The 20,914-nt window shown below is 39.1% G+C and overlaps 1 protein-coding gene across 17 annotated transcripts in view; it reads left to right on the top strand.

Annotated features, from left to right (window-relative positions):
* Window positions 1-3,053: 3,053 nt before the first annotated feature.
* The window catches only part of CSNK1G1 (casein kinase 1 gamma 1), a 176,671-nt gene continuing 158,810 nt past the window's right edge, over window positions 3,054-20,914 (top strand). For 9 of the 17 annotated variants that reach the window (XR_011997418.1, XR_011997420.1, XR_011997421.1 and 6 more), the window contains exon 1: window positions 3,054-3,354. The gene's annotated coding sequence lies outside the window, so the exon portion shown is untranslated. The remainder of the gene's footprint in view (window positions 3,355-20,914) is intronic. The other 8 variants (XR_011997419.1, XM_072738780.1, XM_072738777.1 and 5 more) reach the window with 4 other exon arrangements.

Here is a 20,914-nt window from a genome sequence, read left to right as displayed (position 1 = left end):
AAAAAGATAATTAAACTTAAGTTTATAATTTTATACCCTTCTTCACAAAGTTAATCTGGTTTTCTTCTTTGAATGGATTATTCAGATTACTAATATAAATGTTAAATTCCTGACCAGACAATGAATAAAACTACTTTTTTGGAATTTTTAAACATTGTGAGGATCATATGTATCTTGTATTTACTTTATTTCACAAAGGAAGAACAATACCATAGTGAAAGTTGTACAGGGTGCTCAAAGAGTTATTTATGACAAATGCTTATTATTTTTTTAGAAAGTAGAAAATAACCTAAATGCACCGAACCTTTCCATATGTACATATATACTGCTTACAGTTTTCACTGTATTTAGAATATGTCATGGTAATTCATTTTTGGAAAAATGGAAGGTTCAGTTGGACCTTGATCCAACTAATTTTGTTATAATGGATATTTTTATCTTTGAGGATAGCATATGGAGGTGAAAGAGATCTTTACTGAATCAAAACTTCACTGAACAAGAAATAATCTTGTCCAAATCAAGCCACTTACAGCTGTTCATTATGTGAACTGTTTTATTAATTGGCAACTCTGTGAAAAAATGTTAGGAATTAAAATTTGAATTTCTCTAACTCCCCTCCTCCTATACTCGGTATTTATTTGTGAGAGAGAGTAAGCACAAGCAGGCAGAGGGGCAGACGAAGTGGGAGAAACAGACTCACTGCTGAGCAGGGAAGCCCACTGAGGGGCTCAATCTCAGGACCCCGGAATCATGACCTGAGCCAATGGCAGATGCTTAACCAACTGAGCCACACAGGTGCCCCTCATAAATAAATCTTTTTTTAAAAAGAAAATTATATAATTATAGAAGTCATATGACCATTTAGTAGTTAAGCCAGTTACTGATACAACGATACAAAAGCAATTGAATAATTTAAAACTGTAGGAAGAGAAGATTTAAATGAATACTTTTGTTACTCATACATCCTTAGGCAATTGGAAAAATGATGTATAGAAACCTGCATGTCTATATTGGCTACTACATTTAACAATTTTATCCAATAAAATATTTATTTCCATAGAACACATTAACCATATTATGCTTTATGGTTTTTAGTGACATTTAAATCCACCATAGTTTTAGATAAGTCATTGCGCTCATAGTTTTATTTTTCTAATTTAAAAATTTTTGATTCTGTTGACAATTGAAATACCATCCTCTATTTTGTCATGGTAACAGGTTTATCACTTGTCACCTACTGCCAGGTAGGTTTTTTTTTGCTTGTTTGTTTTTAAGTAATCTCTACACCCAATTTGGGGCTGGAACTTGCATGCTCTACTGACTGAGACAGCCAGGCACCCCTTTAAAAGAACTATTAATTACTGGATGTATTCAGATTCCATTTGACTTTTTTTGTGTGTGCATACTCCCACACATATGCATGTCCATGGCAAGAGTTGAAATGTTTTAGGCTTATTAAACAACTTATTACTGACATTTGAATCTCAAGTGATTTCCTATAGGTCTGGCTGAACTGCCTAGAGTGAATCAATTTAATGCTGTCTCAGGTGAACAGGAAACCCAACAGCCCTGCTCTTTCTTTCTTTTTAATTTTTTTATTGATGATAGTCACACACACAGACAGAGAGAGAGAGAGAGAGAAAGGCAGAGGGAGAAGCAGGCTCCATGCACCGGGAGCCCGACGTGGGACTCGATCCCGGGTCTCCAGGATCGCGCCCTGGGCCAAAGGCAGGCGCCAAACCGCTGCGCCACCCAGGGATCCCCCTGCTCTTTCTTTTAAGTTACCAAAGCTCATTTCCTCTGCCTCCAATGAGGTGGACAACAGCCAAATATTGGTGACTACGAGCCTATCATGACCAATAAAATCAGAGCCAGCCATTGCAAGTACATTCACTGCCATGGGATAGAGAACAGATTCAGCTTTACTGCTTTTAAGTAGACATAGTCAAGATAACAAAGTCCAGCCAAGATTTTTACTAATTTTTTTTCTGAATGCCCAATTATATTTCTCTGAATATTTAACTGCCATAATGATATGGATCATTTTTCTAATAAGAGGATTAATTAGGGACGCCTGGGTGTCTCAGCGGTTGGGCGTCCGGCTTCGGCTCAAGGCATGATCCCAGTTCGGGGATCGAGTCCCGCCTGGGGGTCCCTGCATGGAGCCTGCTTCTCCCTCTGCCTCTGTCTCTGCCTCTTTCTGTGTCTCTAATGAATAAATCAACCTTTTTTTTTTTTTTAAAGAGAGGATTAATTAGTTATATTGGGTTTTACCACAGCCAGTAGTTTTCCCAATACTTCCAAAACCTGGATTACCCCGACAGAAGCATCAATGAGGTCTCCCATTTTTCTTGTCCACAGTGTACGTATGAAAGTTTATTCTGAGCGGAGGAGGATTAAACGTCATCTTTCCGCAGCCTGATTACCGGCTTCATTTGGCCTTTTTTTTTTTCTTTTCTTTTCTTTTAAGGGTCACAATCACTCTACTCGATTTACAGCCAGTCCTTGTTTTTCCCTTCGATTTGAGCTAGGTTCTTCCCAGATCGTACGCAAACGTGCAATCCCCACAAGAGAGAAGATAGGTGAAGACGAAACTTTCCTCACCGTTCGGCTTCAGAGGCTGTCGCAGGAGAACGAAGTGCACGAAAACGCTTTCGTAACATTGAAGATTGTTTTTTAAACCCAGTTGAAACGTCCACAAGAGGGAGATGCTAAATCGCCAGAAAATAACTCCCACGAGGGACCAGAGGGAGCCTTAGGAGGAGCCAATGGGTGGGCCTGGGACTCAGGGGGGCAGGGAGCAGGTGTATTATAGTGGCGGGGACGGGGGTGGCCGGAGGGGGGAACACAGCTGAAGGGAAAAGCCAGCTGGGCTCAGTGCCTCCGGGAGCGAGGAGTGTGACCCTTCTAAGACCACGGGGAAGAGGCGAGAGGGTGTTTGCCAAAGAGGAGCACGCGCTCCCAGGTACCCCTGGTAGTCCCCGAAGAAACGGGGGTGGTTGTCTTTGAAGGCACTTCCGCTTAGCAACCCCACGCGGTTGCTAGGGAGTGGCAGCAGCGGGGATGACCCGGAAGTGGTGGTGTCCATTTCTCGCTGCCTGCTTTAAGTTTGTCCTATCGGGAGCGCCAGGGTGCTCTGCGCCGGGCCGAGGGTGGGGCCAGCACTAGTGGTTCCGGCTCGGCTCCTCCAGCCCCTTGGCTCCTCGCTCCCCCCCCCTCCCCTCCCGCACCTCTCCTCCCTCCCGCTCCTGGGAAAGAGCGAAGCCGCCGCTGCGGGTGGGTAGAGAAGCGCTCGGCGCCTCCGGGAGGGGACCGCGCCCGCCCCGTCTGAGCCTCGGAGCCCTGCCGGACCAGGTACTTACTCTGGCTTCGACGGGGTCCGGGAAGCTGGCGCCTGAGGGTGTGTGTGTGTCCGTAGGGAGTGGGGGGGGGCCCTTCCCCAGGTTGGGGAGGGGGCCGCGGAGATTCTGGGTGGGGCGCAGGCCGGTTTGCGCGTCCGTGGCGGGTGGCGGGGGTGGGATGGAGGGTTTGGGGGACGCGGCTGGCGGAGAGTTTCGGGTGGTCAGCTCGAGGTCGCGGAGGAGGCGCCCCCTCGGATGCAGAAGACTTCGGCCGGACTGGACGGGGAGTTCGCCACCTGGAGGGCTCGCTCTGAAAGGGGGAGCATCGTCCCGGGCCCCAAGGGGAGCCTGGACATCGTCCGAGCGGTCGGGGCAATCCCTGGCTGCCCCTGCCTTCCGTCGTGCGACGGAGCGCGGCTCCCGGGATTGTGGGGGTTGTGAGTCGGCCGGGCACCGCGGGGAGCCGCCCTTGGCGGAGCTAGGGCAGAAGAGGGGGTAAGGGGACCTCCCTCCGCCCAACTTCCGTGTGCTTCCCCCGCTTCTTCCTTTACTGCTCTCTCGCCCTGGAGTCCTACCGGAGCGGTACCCCCCACCCCCCCGCAAAGTGGGCAAGCATCACAGCGTTAAAAAAAAAAAAAAAAAAAAAAAAAAAAGGTGGAACTAGGCTCACTGCCCTTAAATGATACTTCAGGTGTTTGGAAAGTGCCAGAATGGCATATTCAACGAGGCCTCCCAGTTCGATATTAAATCTGGTATAAATTATCGTAGAAAAGTGCAATACGGAAAAGCACCAAACTACAAGCTAGTCGTCGTCGGGTACATAGCCCTTGTTTGGTAGATATGCATGTTTATTAAAAAAAAAAAAAAAAAGACTGAGGGGAACCCTATAGATCTAGAGGTCTAAGACATGTTGAGGCAAGCCTGCTTTTCCAGTCTCTTTCCTACCTGTCAGTAAGCCTGTCCTAGTTTAAATGAAGCAGAAAGATCCTCTTCATTTATATTTCAATTAGCGACCGAGTTGTATCTCTGTGTGTGGTGATAGATGTCTCAGAATAGATACGTGAACGTTCAGAGAGACAAGGTCCTCTGCTTTTGAGCCTCTTAATCTTTTAAGGAGATAACAGTGGTCAAGTGAAGTGTTGGCTTTGAGGTAGGTAAATCTGGGATTGAACCCAGGCTGTGCCACCGGCTAGTTGTTGACCTTGGCCGAGTCGTGGGACCTACCAGAGCTTTTCGTTACTTCGTAAGTAAGAGGAGTTAAAATTTTTACCAGTATTGTAAGGGTGTATGTGTGGGTGTGTGCGTTGCATTTAAGTAACAGTCCGCTTTAGGGGCTCCTGGGTGGCTCAGTGGGTTTAATCCTGAGACTCTTGATCTCAGGTCAGGTTTTCATCTAAGGATCCTGAGTTTAAGCCCGGAGTTGGTCTTCACGCGCAGGTGGAGTCTGCTTTAAAAAAAAGAAAAATAACAGTCCACTTTAAATGAAAGCACCTTTTAATTGAAAGAGTGATTGTTATCATTAATCTCAGACAGTCGAGATAGCCCGGTTTTGTGGAATGAGGTTTGAGATGGAAAGGGAACTGGATAATATTGCAAAACCATATGTATACAACAGGACTTTTAGTGGCTTGTAGAAATTTATCATAAGTATCACGAAATTCAGTTATTAGGTTCTTTAAACTCTAAAAAAATAACAATACGTGCGTTTATTGAAGCGACCATTATTGTTTCAAAGGTTTTTCTTGGATTTGTAGTGTGTGTGGTGTAGATTGATTTAAAAAAAATAAAAAAAAACTTAAAGAATAATGTATATAAATTTTACGTTTTCAATTCCAGTTAACAGTGTTATATTAGTTTCAGGTGTGCAGTATGGTAATTCATCACTTCTATACATATAACATATAAGGTATAATTAACTTCACATGGCTCTGAAGAGAAAATTGGGGCATAAAATAGAAAGTAATTTTAAGATTAACATCAACATCAGTAGCATGACTTCTCTTAATTAGACTTAAAACTATTAGCAATATGTACAGAATTCTTATGTATAATATTCTGTAAAAATAAATGAAAATGGAATGAATTTCTGCTTTTAAATTATTCATGATGAAAGTATAGACCTAAATCTTAGAATAGTAAGTCTTCATTCATTTTTTTCATTTTATAGATTTAAAAGATACAGTTAGATGTAACATGTCAAATTATTAACTAATATAGTTTGCTTTTTAATGTAACTTGTAGTTAGTAATTTTTTTTTAAGATTGTATTTATGTATTCATGAGAGACACAGAGAGAGGTAGAGACACAGGCAGAGAGAAGCAGACCCCCTGTTTGGGGGGGGGGGGGGGCGAATCACTACCTGAGCCAAAGGCAAACACTCAACCACTGAGCCACCCAGGTGCCCTGTAGTTAGTAATTTTTAATTTTTAAATGCACTCTATACTTAAAAAATGTAAGTTCAGTAACTTTCTTTAATAAGATTTTGTGGAAAGTAGGTATAAAGTTTGTATCACTTTTTAAAGAGGTTTATAGGTTTTGCATGTTTTGAAAGAGTTGAACTTATTTGCTACAGTTGTAGTTTTTTTGTAGATTATTTGACTTTCTTAATGGCTTTTCTGAGTATATAAAGTCTTTAGGATCATCATTTTTCATCATCTTTTGTATCTTAAAATTGAGGCTATATTATCTTGCTTTGGGAAAGCCATCAGAAGCTCCCATTCCCCCCTCCCCCCCAATATTCTGATGGAACTTTGACTTATTACTAAATTAAATTTACTTTGGGATATAAGATAGGATACTAGCTGTTAGAGGAAAAAGATTTACCTAAATAGCAGGCAACATTAGAGGCTGTTTGAGAGGACACTTTTCTCAGTGACCTTTTCCACTCAAAGTATGTGGCCATTCCAAGGATCTTTGCAGTTGTCAGTTATGGAATTTGCTTGTCAGGAAATCTAAAAATGACTAAACCTTTCTTTAATATTACATCTCTTGGATGATCTCAAAGAGTTTTAGCAAAGAGTGGGAAGGCTTATATATCATATACTAGAAGCATATGAGGAACAAAGTACAGTTGATTTGACTGGTGCTGTCAAATCGGTAGTGAAAGAGTTATCGTGGAAACGTTTTAAAAATGCCAAGCAGTGCTTTACTCAAACCAAAGGAATATTCTTCCAGAGCTTTACTCAAACCAAATGAGTATTCTTCCAGAGCTTATTCCTTTTTTTTTTTTTTTTTTTTTAGGATATATTACTTTCTGAAGATACAATTTGGTCTCTATTAAGGATAAATAATTAGGGGTGCCTGGGTGGCTCAGTAGGTTAAGCGGTTAAGTCCCTGCCTTTGGCTCAGGTCATGATCTCGAAGTTCTGGGAACAAGCCTACCCCTCCTCGCGATCCCTGCTCAGCCGGAAGTCTGCTTCTCCACCTTCTTTTGCCTCCTCCCCCCTGCTCATGTTCATACTCTGTCTCTCAAATAAATAAAATCTTTAAAAAGAATGTATAATCACTGTTTAAAGAAAAAAAAACGCTGATATCACAGACAGGTTTTAATATCAACAATCTTGGTAGAAACTGCTTCAAGGTTTTAGATAAGTGGAAGTAGACTTTCATGAAAGAGCTTAGAATTTGTGGCATGGTAGTTTTTCTCTTTTTAACATCTAACTTCTACTTATTTCTGCCTAATATAGAAACCTTGAGAAGCTAGGAGGGGGAGAAATGAAATTACTTCAGAATTACCATTTTAAGGTTTGTGGATTACTTATTTGGAGAGCTAAATTGGATTTTGACATTATTGGGATTGTGTTCAAGATGGACTCAGGAAAAAAAAAAATCAGATGCCATCTGTCTCAGATTCCTTATTCCCTCACCCCTTTTCATGTTTTATGGCTTTGAATTCATCAGATTATTTTTCAAAAATAAAAATCCTTGGTAGATTTAGGTTATGTAATTTCAGCTATATCAGTGAACATGTAACTAAAAGAACGTGCATTTTTTAAAAAGATTTATTTATTTATTCATTCATTCATTCATTCATTCATTCATTCATGAGAGACACAGAGAGAGAGGCAGAGACATAGGCAGAGGGAGAAGCAGGCTCCATGCAGGGAGCCCGATGTGGGTCTCGATCCCAAGTCTCCAGCATCATGCCCTAAACTGCTGAGTTACCCAGGCTGCCCCAAGGACTTACATTTTTATATTGAGTTACACAAAAAGATCACAGACAATGGTTAAAAGTAATTGTTAAGCTATTTTAAACAATTTGAACATTAGGTAGCTTCATGCTTGTTCACTTAGCCATTTTTTCAGTAACACTTGTTGCTAGAAGTTACTTAAAAAATGGATTTTTTTTCCCTCCTTCATGTTATAACTAAAAGAGAAGCTTCTGAGGATTTTTTAAAATTTAGTGATAAGTCCACTTAAATTTAATCTTTCAATAGGGAGTTTTGGCTTACCATATGCCAGTTGCTATTATTTTCATCTAAATGGTTCATAGGCCATATTCTTGCCATTTTTCAGTTTGGATCTTAATAAATCCTGAGGATAGGTGTTTTGGTTTACTGAGCTGGAAAAAAGACCATTACTTGTTCAGGTTACAGTAGTTGGTACCTGGCATGGACCAGAAACAACAGGCATCTTTGAGAAACTGTAAAGTAGCAGTGTAGTCTCTCAGCAATGGCCTGAAGAGACAGCAATCTGGATAGAAGAGAGCCATGGTTTGTCTGCAGCAGAAATGTTTTGGTATTGTAGGAAGACTGATGGACTGCTCCTATACTGCTGTAATCTTTTCCTCACCAGAAGCTTCAAGTGGGCAGTGTAGTTATGGCAAGGGCTGCAGTGTCAGGGATGGGAATTGTTCTTCAATAATCACTCACCCATCACAATGGAGGCATACACATACTGGGGAAAGGGATATTCTCTTGGATTTTGCCTTGGCCAGAGAAGCTAAGTGAACAGCCATTGCCTTTGTCATCAAAGACGGTTGGTGCAACACCCCTGAGTGCTGGGTAAGCCCGTCAAAATGCTACAGTTTCTTCATCAAAATGACACGTAAATTTTCCAAGAAACAATATAGCATTGGGCCCACACCGATTTCTGTAGGTTACGTTTTCTAACCCCAGAAAAAGGGGTGTTGAAGGCTTATGGGCCTCTGAATGAAAATACCATGTATTTATGTTCCTCCTGATAAGTTTATAAATACATTTTGTCTGCTGGCATTAATGAGTAATATGAAAATGTTTTAAGGTGTGTGTGTGTGTGTGAAGTGTCCATGGTATTCATTGGATCTCATTTTAGTTCTTCAGGCTAAATTGCTAACCATAGCTGTGGTCAAGTGGCTTCCTAACTGGATTTTTTTCTCCATTTCCTAGAGGTCACTCTCTCACATAGGTGCTAGTGAGCAGGGATATGACCAGGAAAAAGGCAAGGGGATTAAAGTTAAAAATTTTTTTTAAGATTTTATTTATTTATTCATGAGAAACACAGAGAGACAGGCAGAGGGAGAAGCCAGGCTCCACACAGGGAGGCTGACGCGGGACTTGATCCCAGGTCTCCAGGATCACGCCCTCGGCCTAAAGCGGTGCTAAACCGCTGAGCCACCTGGGCTGCCCCTAAAGTTAATTTTTTTTAAAAATTTAAATTGATTTAAGTTTGATGTTATTTAAAGTTAATTTCTTTCACTGTTCTGGAATTTCTCTAACCTAAAGTGGCAATATCTACTATCCACAGATACCCAGTTGTTTCTTTTAATTAAGACTTTAATTTTTTTTAACAGTTGTAGATTTACAGGATAATTGAGCAGATAGAATTCCATCTCTCCATATCCACAAAACTACAACTCCTCCACTTTCCCTATTATTGACATCTGGTGTTAGTATGATACATTAGTTATAATTAATGTACCAATATTGATACATTATTAACTGTAGTGCATGATTTTCATTTAAGGCTTACTCTGTGTTGTACACAGGTCTGTGGGTTTTAACAACTGCATAACAACATGTATCCACCATTAGAGTTTAATATAGTATAGTTTTTACCCGCCTAAAAAACGTTTTTTTAAAGACCTATTAACCCGTCCTCTCCTTCCCCCAGAATCCTTGACAACCACTGACCTTTTTGCCGTCTCTGTAGGTTTTTCGTTTTCCAAAATTTCATACGGTTGGGGTCATACAGTATGTAGCCCTTTTATACTGGTTTCTTTCACTTACCAATATATATCTAAGGTTCCTCCATGTCTTTTTGTGACATGCTAGGAGCATGATTATTTGGATTGTATGGTAAGACATGTTTAATTTTATAGGAAACTGCCAAACCATCTTCCAAAGTGGTTATATCATTTTGGATTCCCATCAGCAATGAATGAGTATTCCTGTTGTTCTACATCCATTGCCAGAATTTGGTATGGTCAGTTTTTTGTACTTTAGCCATTCTTTTTTTTTTTTTTTTTAATATTTTATTTTTATTCATGAGAGACACACAGAGAGAGGCAGAGACACAGGTAGAGGGAGAAGCAGGCTCCTTGCAGGGAGCCTTACGCCCTGAGCCAAAGACAGCCGCTCAACTGCTGAGCCACCCAGACATCCCATACTTTAGCCATTCTAATAGGTGTTTTAATTTGCAATTTCCTTATGACATAAAATGTTGAGCACCTTTTCATAGGCTTATTTGCGTTGATTAATCTTTTTTGGTGAGATGTCTGTTCACATCTGCCCATTACTAAATTGGGTGGTTTTCTTACTGCTGAGCTTTAAGTGTTCTTTGTATAATTTGGATACACATCCTTTATCAGATACGGTTTTTGCAAGTTTTTTTCCAATCTGTGGTTTGTCTCTTTGTTCTCTTAACTGTCTTTCATAGCACAAAAGTTTTAAATTCTAATGAAGTCTGCCTTACCAAGTTTTTCTTTCATTGACTATGCTTTTGGTATTGCATCTAAAAACCTCACTGCCAAACTCAAGGTCCCAAAGATTTTGTCCTATGTGATCTTCAAGAATTTTTATAGTTGTACATTTTACACTGAGTTCTAAGATCCATTTTTAGCTAATTTTTGTGAAAGGTTTAAGGACTGTGTCTATTCATATTTTTGCACAAAGGTGTCCAGTTGTTTTGTAAAAATGTTTTCTACTCAAAGTATTAATGTGTGGAATTTTTTAAAAATATTTTTTTTTAAGTAATCTCTATACCCAGTGTGGGGCTCAAACTTAAAACCGAGATCAGGAGTTCCATGCTCTACTGATAGAACCCAGCCTGGTGCTCCATAAAAAGACTAATTTTTTTTTAAGGATTTATTTATTTAGGCGAAGGGGTGGGGAGAGAGAGCGTGTGTAAATGAACTAGGCCATAGGCAGAGAGAGAGAGAGGGAGAGAGAGATTCTTTTTGTTTTTAAGATTTTACTTATTTATTCATGAGACGCAGAGAGAGAGAGAGAGAGAGAGAGAGAGAGAGGCAGAGACACAGGCAGAGGGAGAAGCAGGCTCCATGTAGGGAGCCTGACGTGGGACTTGATCCCGGGACTCCCAAGATCATGCCCTGGGCCGAAGGCGGGCACTAAACCGCTGAGCCACCCAGGGATTCCCCTGGAGAGAGATTCTTTTTCAACTTTATTTTTTTAAAAGATTTTATTTATTTATTCGAGAGAGAGAGAGAGAGAGAGAGAGAGAGGCAGAGACAGGCAGAGGGAGAAGCAGGCTCCATGCAGAGCCTGATGTGGGACTCGATCCCAGGACTCCAGGATCATGCCCTGAGCCAAAGGAAGATGCTCAACCACTGAGCCACCCAGGCATCCCCCGGAGAGAGAGATTCTTAAGCAGACTCTGTGCTAAGTGGGGAGCCTGATGCAGGGCTCAATCTCACGACCCTGAGATCATGACCTGAGCTGAAGCCAAGAGTCTGATGCTTTAACTGACTGAGCCATTCAGGTGCCCCTAAAAGATTTTATGTTTTTAGGGCACTTTTAGGTTCACAACAAAATTGAAAGGAAGAAAACCGATTTCCCATAAACCTTCTGCATGACACACATAATTTCCCTAATCATCTCCACCAGAGTGGTACACTTGTTACAGTTGATGAACCTCTATTGACACGTCATAATCACCCAAAGTTCATAGTAGCTTAGGGTTCATTCTTTATTTTGTGTATTCTATGGGTTTGTACAAGTGTATAATATCCATCATTATAATATACAGAGTATTTTCACTGTCCTAGAAATCGTCTGTGCTCTGCCAGTTCAGCCTTCCCTCTCACCCCAAACCCTGGGCGTTGTTTTTGTTTGTTTTTAAGAAATGAAAATGAATAAAATAATTTGTGGGGGTGATTTTGAAAAGCGATTTTCCTAACATTCTCAGATGTAATTAGAAGCATTGTTCAAAGTCTGAATTTCCTTTTCAAAAAGATTATATTAGGTCATTAGGTGGTAATCAACAGATGCTTAATTCTTTGAGATACGTAATTGAGTATTAGGAAGTGCGAGCTAAGTGTGGCACTGGGCATATGACAGTTGCGTGTGGTAACGGGGCTTGATGGGAGATCTAAATTCAGAATTTTTGAACTAACACTAAAGTTTTGTGGGTTTTGTTTTAAAGATTTATTTATTTATTCATGAGAGAGAAACGCAGAAGCAGGCAGGCTTCCTGCAGGAGCCTGATTCAGAACTCCATCCCGGGACTCCAGCATCACGCCTGAGCTGAAGGCAGACACTCAACCTGAGCCACCCAGGCATCCCGAACTATCTCACTAAAGTCCTTTGCCACTTGCCTTTTATTATTGTGCAGGGTATTAGTTATGTAGATTTCTTGATGGCCTTCTCTGGTGTTTGCTGCCTTTTTTTTTTTTTAAGATTTTAATTACTTATTCATGAGAGACACAGAGAGAGGCAGAGAAGGGAGAGGAGAAGCAGGCTCCCTCCGGGGAGCCTGATGTAGAACTCAATCCCAGCCCCCAGGATCAAGACCTGAGCCAAAGGCAGATGCTCAACCACCAAGCCACCCAAGTGCCCCTGGTGTTTACTTCTTATTACACTTGTTGAAGACTATCCAGAAGCTTGAGCTGGCAAAGATTGACTAGAAAGAGAAATCCTGGGTACTGCTATAGTTGAATGATTATTTCCGAATCTGAATATCTGTTCTAAACATAATAGAATGCTGTCCTGGGACACCTGAGTTGGCTCAGCAGTTGAGCGTCTGCCTTTGACTTAGGGCGTGATCCCAGATTCCTGGGATCGAGTCCTGCATCAGGTTCCTTGCATGGAGCCTGCTTCTCCTCTCCCTTCCTGTGTCTCTGCCTCTTTCTGTGTCTCTCATGAATAAATAAATAAAATCTTAAAAAGAAGAAACCCAAACAGGAAAAACTTTTAAAAAATTTAAAAAATAAAATGCTGTCCTGAGACACTATTTCTTATATGGCCTAAATAGTAATTGTTAGTTTGAATCCATTTTCAGTTGGCTTTATTAACTGTTCTTTCCTGGACTTCTAGGACACCTTCCATAACCTTAATTGATATTTTGACCTCCAAATATTCTGGTCATGTAAGGTATGATGCAAAAACTGTTCAATAACTACATGTTTGGTGGGTTTTATTTGCCTTTTCACTTAGTTAATTAATAATAGACACAAGGAACAATCTGTTTCTGTGAAAGCACTTAGGTTTTCCAGAGATAGATGCTCTCCAAATCAATCATTGTGTAAGCTCACTTTGTCTTTAATGGGATCCATCTGATTAATACTTGTGTTTCTTGAGTTTCATAGATTATGGGATCATAAAGCTAAAAGAAAACAAAGATGATCTAGTTAGGCCCTTTGATTTTACAGCTGAGATTACTGAAGTGCAGAGAGGCTAAATGATGCTTCAAGATGGTATAGCTAATGAGTGAGCCTGGAACCCAGATCTCCTGATTCCTGTCCAGTCCTGTTTCTCTGATAATACAAGAATTAATTCATTGTAGTTAATGAAGAAATTATGATCTTACAAGAAGTACATTTTCTGGATAATTTAAGTGGACTATTAAACTACAATATAGAATTCAAGTTTTTGGTTGAATTCCTAACTTCTGAAATGTCCAGTATTTCTTAAATTGCCAGGTGTCACTGGGTCTTTAGTTAAGAGCATATTTGTCATTTTTCACATTCTAATTAGAAATTGACCAGTTAAATAATGAAGATACTATAGTCCATATTTAATAAGCACATATTCGGCTGCATTAAAATGAATCTTAATGTATTTTTTTTGCACAGTGGAGATAATCTGTTAATATTTAATGTCAAAGCAGCAGTGGAATTCTGCTTTATGTGGTGGTGTATTTATAAAACTAAAGTGGAGTGTTATGTAAAACTAAAAGTACGGATTAATTTAATATGCATCTGGTGAATTCAGGGGCTTGAAGGATGCACATCTGTTGAAAAAACAAATCATAGAACTATTCAGAGCTCCGGCATCTTTAAATCTGTGTGCTTTGATTCTCTTTAACTGTTTTCAAAACAGTCTTTAATGGATTTAGACAAGGCTGTTTGCTCTAAGGAAGCAACTGAAGCCATTTATGATGATGCTATTAATCCTTTTATTCTCCACAGTATTTTGATACATTGGCATTTTTTTCAATTTAGTTATTGGGGAAGGAAGAAGTTAAATGATCACCATAACAAGCTTGTTGCAGAACTGTATTAAAAAAAAAAAAAAAAGAGGGACCATAGTTCCTGATTTAGATAAATTAGAAATACTTTAAAGTTCTGACTTCTAATTTGAATCTGCAATCAATGAAGAAATAACCACAGAGTTCCTACTGTTTATTCATCATACTAGTGCTTTAGGAATATAGAAATTGACGATAAGATTATTTTACCAAGTTGGAGAAACAAGACTTAAAATGGAAGATTGAGAGTAATACAATCCAATAAGTAATTAAGTGCAAACTTGGTGATATAATCTGTGAATACTCTAGGAATTTGGAGGGGAGAACATTAAGTTCATAATTCTGACTCGAAGGAGATTGAAGGTAAAGTAGTAGATCTCAGCTCTCGCAGCTCTTTAGAATCACTTGGGGAGACTTTTCCAGAATAAGTTGAATCAGAATCTCCAGGAGTGGATCCATCCGTAGCTTGTGAAAAGGCTTTTCCAGGTGATTGTAATGTGCAGGCAGTGCTGGAAACTACAGGCTTAAAAGATAGTTATAATTTGAGTAAGCAAGAAAGTGTTTTTGGGCAGCAAAGCTAAGCAGAGAGGGAGAATTTGGCACAGTCTTTGAAAAGAGTAATCCAATCCAGACCCCTGGGTAGTTCAGTGGTTGAGCGTCTTACTGTCTTCCTTCATTCAGCTCAGGGCGTGATCCTGGGATCCTGGGATTGAGTCCTGCATCAGGCTCCCTATGGGGAACCTGCTTCTCCCTCTGCCTATGACTCTGCCTCTCTCTGTGTCTCTCATGAATAAATAAATAAAAATCTTAAATTTTTTTTAAAAAAGTAATCCAATCAAAGCTGTCTGTGCCAATTAGAAAGTAGGAGGAAAAAGCTTAAGGAGGCAGAATGGGGTCATATGTAAAAGTAGTACTTCTCGGTGTGGTTCCTTAACCAGAGCATTAGCATCACCTGGAAATTATAAATGCAAATTTTGAGGCCTGCTCTAGATTTACTGAATTGGAAACTGTAAGGGTGGGGTCCTCCAGTCTGTTTTAACAAACACTCCAGATGATTCTGATGTACACTACAGTTCTGAGAAACAGCTGTTAATAGAGGATAATGAAAGGCAGAGGAAGTTAGATTTGATATTGGCAATAAGTAGACTCCCATTGAAGGTTTTTTAAGCTGGGGAGTAACAGCATGCATTTGTATGTCTGAAGGTAAATATGTGCAGAGTCCTTTGGACTACTAAAAGGAATAAAGGACACCAGTTGAGGCACAGACATAATCAAGTGGATATACTCAAGGAGCCATGAGGGTCTGTTCTAAGGAATTATTAGTGAAAACATGTAATAGTAATAGTGATGGCAGTTTGAGTGTTTATAAAATGGGCAGTATGCTAAATGCTTTGCATACATTATCTCATTTTATTTTCACAACAAGCACTGAGGTGTGGCCATTATTACAATTTTACAGATTGAGCAATGAGGCAAAGAAAGGAAGCTACCTCCAAAGTTCACACTGCCGATAAGTAGTAGACACAGATGTCAAGTTCAAGTATCTTTACCTCTAAAACCTTTTTTGAAGAAAAAGCTAGTAATATCTGGAGACCAAGAAATAAGACTGACTCAGAAAAGTTTTAATTCTAGGTGACAGCAAGGGGAAGTCATTATCAGAAGGGATAAATAGTGCTTACACTGGGCAATAGGACAAGTCAGACCACTTGAAACTTTTGTAAAAGTGATTGTGAGAAATAACCGATGGAAATTTTTGTACTATGCTTTTTAGGTATAAAATTTGAAGTAATTTGTGATAACCTGAGTTTTCGGGTCTTATTTGACCTTTTGCTCATGGTGACTAAGTTAGAAGAGCCCTCTCATCCAGCTTTTTAAAATGTCTTTTAGATTTTAGAGTAGATAAGTCCATGAATAAATTATGCTTGAGAAGCTTTCATAATACTACTTTTCTCTCTCTAAAGAAATATTATGACTTAGAAAAATGTCAGAAGTATCTTCATCTTAAAATGGGTGTGGGGTTTTTGTTTTTTAAATTTTAATTCAAGGTAGTTAACATATAGTGCAGTATTGGCTTTAGGAGTAGAATTTAGTGATTCATCACTTACATATAACACCCATTGCTCATCCCAACAAATGCCTTCCTTAATGCCCATCATGCATTTAGCCCATCCCCTCATCTACTTCCTCTTCAGCAACCCTCAGTGTGTTCTCTTAACTATAGAGTCTTTTATGGTTTGCCTCCCTCTCTGTTTTTATCTTATTTTTACTTCCCTTCCACTATGTTCATCTGTTTTGTTTCTTAAGTTCCACATAGGAGTGAAATTATATGATAATTGTCTTTGACTTATTTCACTTAGCATAATACACTTTACTTCACATTGTTGCAAATGGCAAGATTTCATTCTTTTTGATGGCTGAGTAATATTCTAACACATATATATGTATATATCACACATACATACCATATCTTTATCCATTCATCAGTCAATGGACGTTTGGGCTCTTTCCATGATTTGGCTAGTAGACACTGCTACTGTAAGCACTGGGGTGCATGTGCCCCTTTGAATCAGCATTTTTATATCCTTTGGCTAAATACCTAGTAGCACAATTGCTGGGTCCTAGTATAGTTCTATTTTTAACTTTTTGAGGACCCTCCATACTGTTGTCCACAGTGGTTGCACCAGTTTGTATTTCCACCAACAGTGCAAGAGGGTTTCCTTTTCTCTGCATCCTCGCCAACACCTGTTGTTTCCTGTGTTAATTTTAGCCATTCTGACAGGTGTGTGGTGGTATCTCATCATGGTTTTGATTTCCCTGATGATGAGTGATGTTGAACATCTTTTCATGTGTCTGTTAGCTATCTAGATGTCTTCTTTGGAAATCTTTACTTGCTTTGAAAAAAAAAATTGTAGAGAGCATGTAGCTTGTTCAATTGGTAGAGCTTACAACTCTTTTTTTTTTTTTAATTTTTTTTTCTTTTTTAGCATACAACTCTTGATCTTGGGGTTGTAAGTTCAAGCCCGATGTTGGGTATAGAGATGACTTAATAAAATCTTGAGGTGCCTAGGTGGCACAGTTGGTTAAGCATCTGACTCTTGGTTTTGGTTCAAGTCATGATCTCAGGGTCATGAGATCGAGTCCTGCATTGGGCTCTGCCTTCAGCAAGGAGTCTGGGTTTCTCTCTCCATCTCCCTTTGCCCTTCCCTGCTCCACCTCCCTCCACCCCCACTCACTCATTTGCTCTTTCTCAAATAAATCTTTCAAAAAATAAAATATTAAAAAAATAAAAATTGTGACAAATGTACATAAAAATTTCCATTTTAGCTATATGTAAGTGTACAGTTCTGTGGTATTAGGTACATTCACATCGTTTGTCACAATCACCAGACTTTTTCATCTTCCCCAAATAAAATGCTATTGAACGTGGGTGTACAAATATCTGAATTCCCACATTCACTTTTTTGGACGTATACTCAGAAGTAGAATTGCTGGGTTATGTGGTAATTCTGTGTTGAACTCTTTTGAGGAATCAACCATATGGTTTTCTACAGCTGCTGTATCATTTTACATCCTCATCAACAGTGCACAAGGATTCCAATTTCTTCACATCCTTGCCAACACTTTATTTTCTCTTTCTTTCTTGCTTTCTTGCTTTCATTCATTATAGCCTTGCTGCTAGGTATGAAATGGTATCTTATGATTTTGGTTTGCATTTCCTTAGTCATTAGTGATGTTGAGTGTCATTTTGTGTTCTTATTGGCCATTTGTATATCTTCTAAGAGTGTGATACTTTTAGCTCTTATACTTAGGTCTTTGACTGTTTTGAGTTGTACAGTGTGAGGTTAAGGTCCAGCTTCATTCTTTTGCATGTAGGTATCCCAGTATTATTTGTCTGTTCTTTCCCCAAAGAATACTCTTGGCTTTCTTGTTGAAAATCAATTTGTTATAGGTGTATGGGCTTATTTCTGGACTCTTTTTTATTCTGTTGATCTGTATACCTTTCTTTTTTTAGAGATTTTATTTATTTATTCATGAGAGACACAGATAGAGAGGCAGAGACACAGGCAGAGGGAGAAGCAGGCTCCATGCAGGGAGCCCGACATGGGACTCAATCCCGGGGCTCCAGGATCATGCCCTGGGTTGAAGGCAGACACCAAACCGCTGAGCCACCCAGGGATCCCCAATCTGTATATCTATCTTAATGCCAGTACCACAGTGTTTTGATTATTGTAGTTTTGTGGTAATTTTAAAATCAGAAAGTATAAGCCCTCCAATTTCATTTTTCGAGATTTTCCAAAATTGTATTTTGGCTGTTTGTTGTCCCTTGCAATTGCATACGAATTTTAAAATGTTTTTAGTGGCTCCCCTATGGTTTGCATTATACATTAATAACATTGATATAAGTCAATTTCCAAATAACACTGTATTGCTTCATGATTTGTTCAGGTATCTTATGAGAGGATTCCCAATTTCTCATTCCTGTCCCTCATAACATTTTTGTAACTTGTTTATCCAGGCCATAGTCACCCAGTAAATTGTTACTATTGTTATTTTGAACCAATACTTGTCCTTTAGATCTATTAAAAAAAAAAAAAAGAATTCTACTTTCATTTATTCTTTCTCTAATGATTCTCTTTATGTAGATCCAAGTTTTTGATCTATGTCAACTTCTTTCTGAAGAACTTTTTTTTGGTATTTTTGGCAAAGCAGGTCTACTGGTGACAAATCCCTTCAGTTGATGTTTGAGAAAGCCTTCATTTCTCCTCCACTTCTGAAGGATAATTTCACTGATAGAGAATTTGAGATCGGTGTTTTTTTGCTTTTACCAGTAAGTATTTCATCCTTCTCCTTGTTTGTGAAAAGAGATAATGTCTCTAGCTATGGGCTTATGATCCTGGGCTTTTGCTTCTAATAACTTTGATTCTCCCTATCCCCCTTTTTCTCCAGTTCTTAGGGCAGTGATTTACCCAGTGACCTTAGTTCTCTGGTAGATTTAAGAAGAGGTGTTTTTTTTTTTTTTTTTCTTTTTCTTTTCTTTTTTTTTTTCCAGTTTTCTTTTAGCATGAATCACGGTTCTGTGATATTTACATGTCAGAGCAGAAACTGGCAATCTGTATATGAATTTTAGGAACAGCTTTTCCATTTCTGGAAGAAAAAAAAAGGCCATTGGATTTTGGTAGGGATTGCATTGAATCTGTAGGTCACTTTGAGTTGTACTGCCATAGCAATATTAAGTCATCTAAATTGGACAGCAGGATATCTTTCCATTTACTTTGGTCTTCATTCATTTCTTTCAGCAATTTTTTCCCAGTTTTCAGTGTACAATGCTTACATCTTCTTAGATAAACTTATGCATAAATATATCATTTTCTTGATGCTATGATAAATGGAATTTTTAAAGTATTCACTGCTGGTATATGGAAATATAATTGATTTTTGTGCTGAGTTTGTTACCTGTAATAATTTTTTTGTATATATTCTTTAGGCTTTTTTTTTTTTTAAAAGATTTTTATTTATTTATTCATGAGAGAGACAGACACACAGGCAGAGGGAGAAGCAGGCTCCATGCAGGGAGCGGACGTGGGACTCGACCCCGGGTCTCCAGGATCACACCCTGGACTGAAGTGCTAAACCGTTGAGCGACCCGGGCTGCCCAAGCTTTCTAATATAGGATCATATCCTCTGTGAATAGAGATAATTTTACTCTTTTTGCCAATTTGAATGGGTTTTTCTTTCTTTCCTTTAAAAAGTTTTTATATATTTTTTGCCTAATTGCTCTGGCTAAAACTTCCAGTACATTATTGAATAGGAGTGACGTTTGGGAGCTTTGTGGTCTTGTTCCTTATCTCGGGGAGAGCTTTCAGTCTTTCACCGCTAACTGTGGGGTTTTCATAAAAATTTATTATTTTGAAGAAGTTATTTTCCTAGTTTATTTTTATCATGATAGAATTTTGTCAAATGCATTTTTCCTAAAGACTTATTTATCTGAGCAAGAGAGAGAACGTGAGCGGGGGAGGAGTCAGAGGGAGAGAGAGTATCTCAGGCCGACTCCCTTCTTAAGCGCAGAGTCTGATATGGGGCTGGATCTTACAATCCTGAGATCATGACCTGAGCTGAAATCAAGAGACAGACAGCCATCCTGGCACCCTGTGCTTGCTTACTTACTTTTCCTTTCTTGCTTGCTTGCTTTCTTTTTTGCATCAACAAAAAAGATGATGATTATGGTTTTTCGCCTTCATTCTGTTAATGGGTATATTCTATTGATTTTTTTTTTTATAGTTGACCCACCTGGGATAAAGCTATTTGTCATGTGTAATCCTCTTAACATACTGTTGGATTAGTATTTTGTTGAGGATTTTTATATCTGTATTGGTCTATAATTTTCTTGGGATGTTTTTATCTGGCTTTGGAATCAAGGTAATCCTGGCTTCACAGAATGAGTTAAGAACTATTCTGGATTTTGGGAGGGTTTGAGAAGGATTGTTAATTATTTTTTTAATATTTGGTAGAAATTACCAGTGAAGTTGTGTAGTCCTGGGCTTTTCTGGGTAGGAAGTTTGACTAGTGATTCAGACTTTACTTGTTGCAGGCCTATTCAGATTTTCAATTTCTTCTAGAATAAATTTTGGTACTTTGTGTGTTTATAGGCCCGTGTCCATTTCATCTAGGTTATCTGTTTTGTTGGTGTACACATACTCATAGTTTCCTTTTATAATCCCTTCTAAGTTTCAGATCTGTAACATTGTCCTCACTTTCATCTCTGAAGTTAGTACTTTGAGTCTTCTTTTTTTTCTTGGTCAGTCTAAGTTTGTCAATTTTGTTGATTTTTTCCAAAGAGGTAGCTTTTGGTTTTGTTGATTTTTTTTTTTTTCCCCTGCTTCATCTCCACTCTAACCTGTATTATGTCTTTTCTTCTGTTAGCCTTGGATTTAGCTTGTTCTTTTTCTAGT

This window comes from Vulpes vulpes, chromosome 15 (genome assembly GCF_048418805.1).
Source record: "Vulpes vulpes isolate BD-2025 chromosome 15, VulVul3, whole genome shotgun sequence".
NCBI classification, from domain to species: Eukaryota; Metazoa; Chordata; class Mammalia; order Carnivora; family Canidae; genus Vulpes; species Vulpes vulpes.
The sequence above is the reverse complement of the archived record's forward strand: the minus strand, read 5'-3'. Positions and strand labels throughout refer to the sequence as shown.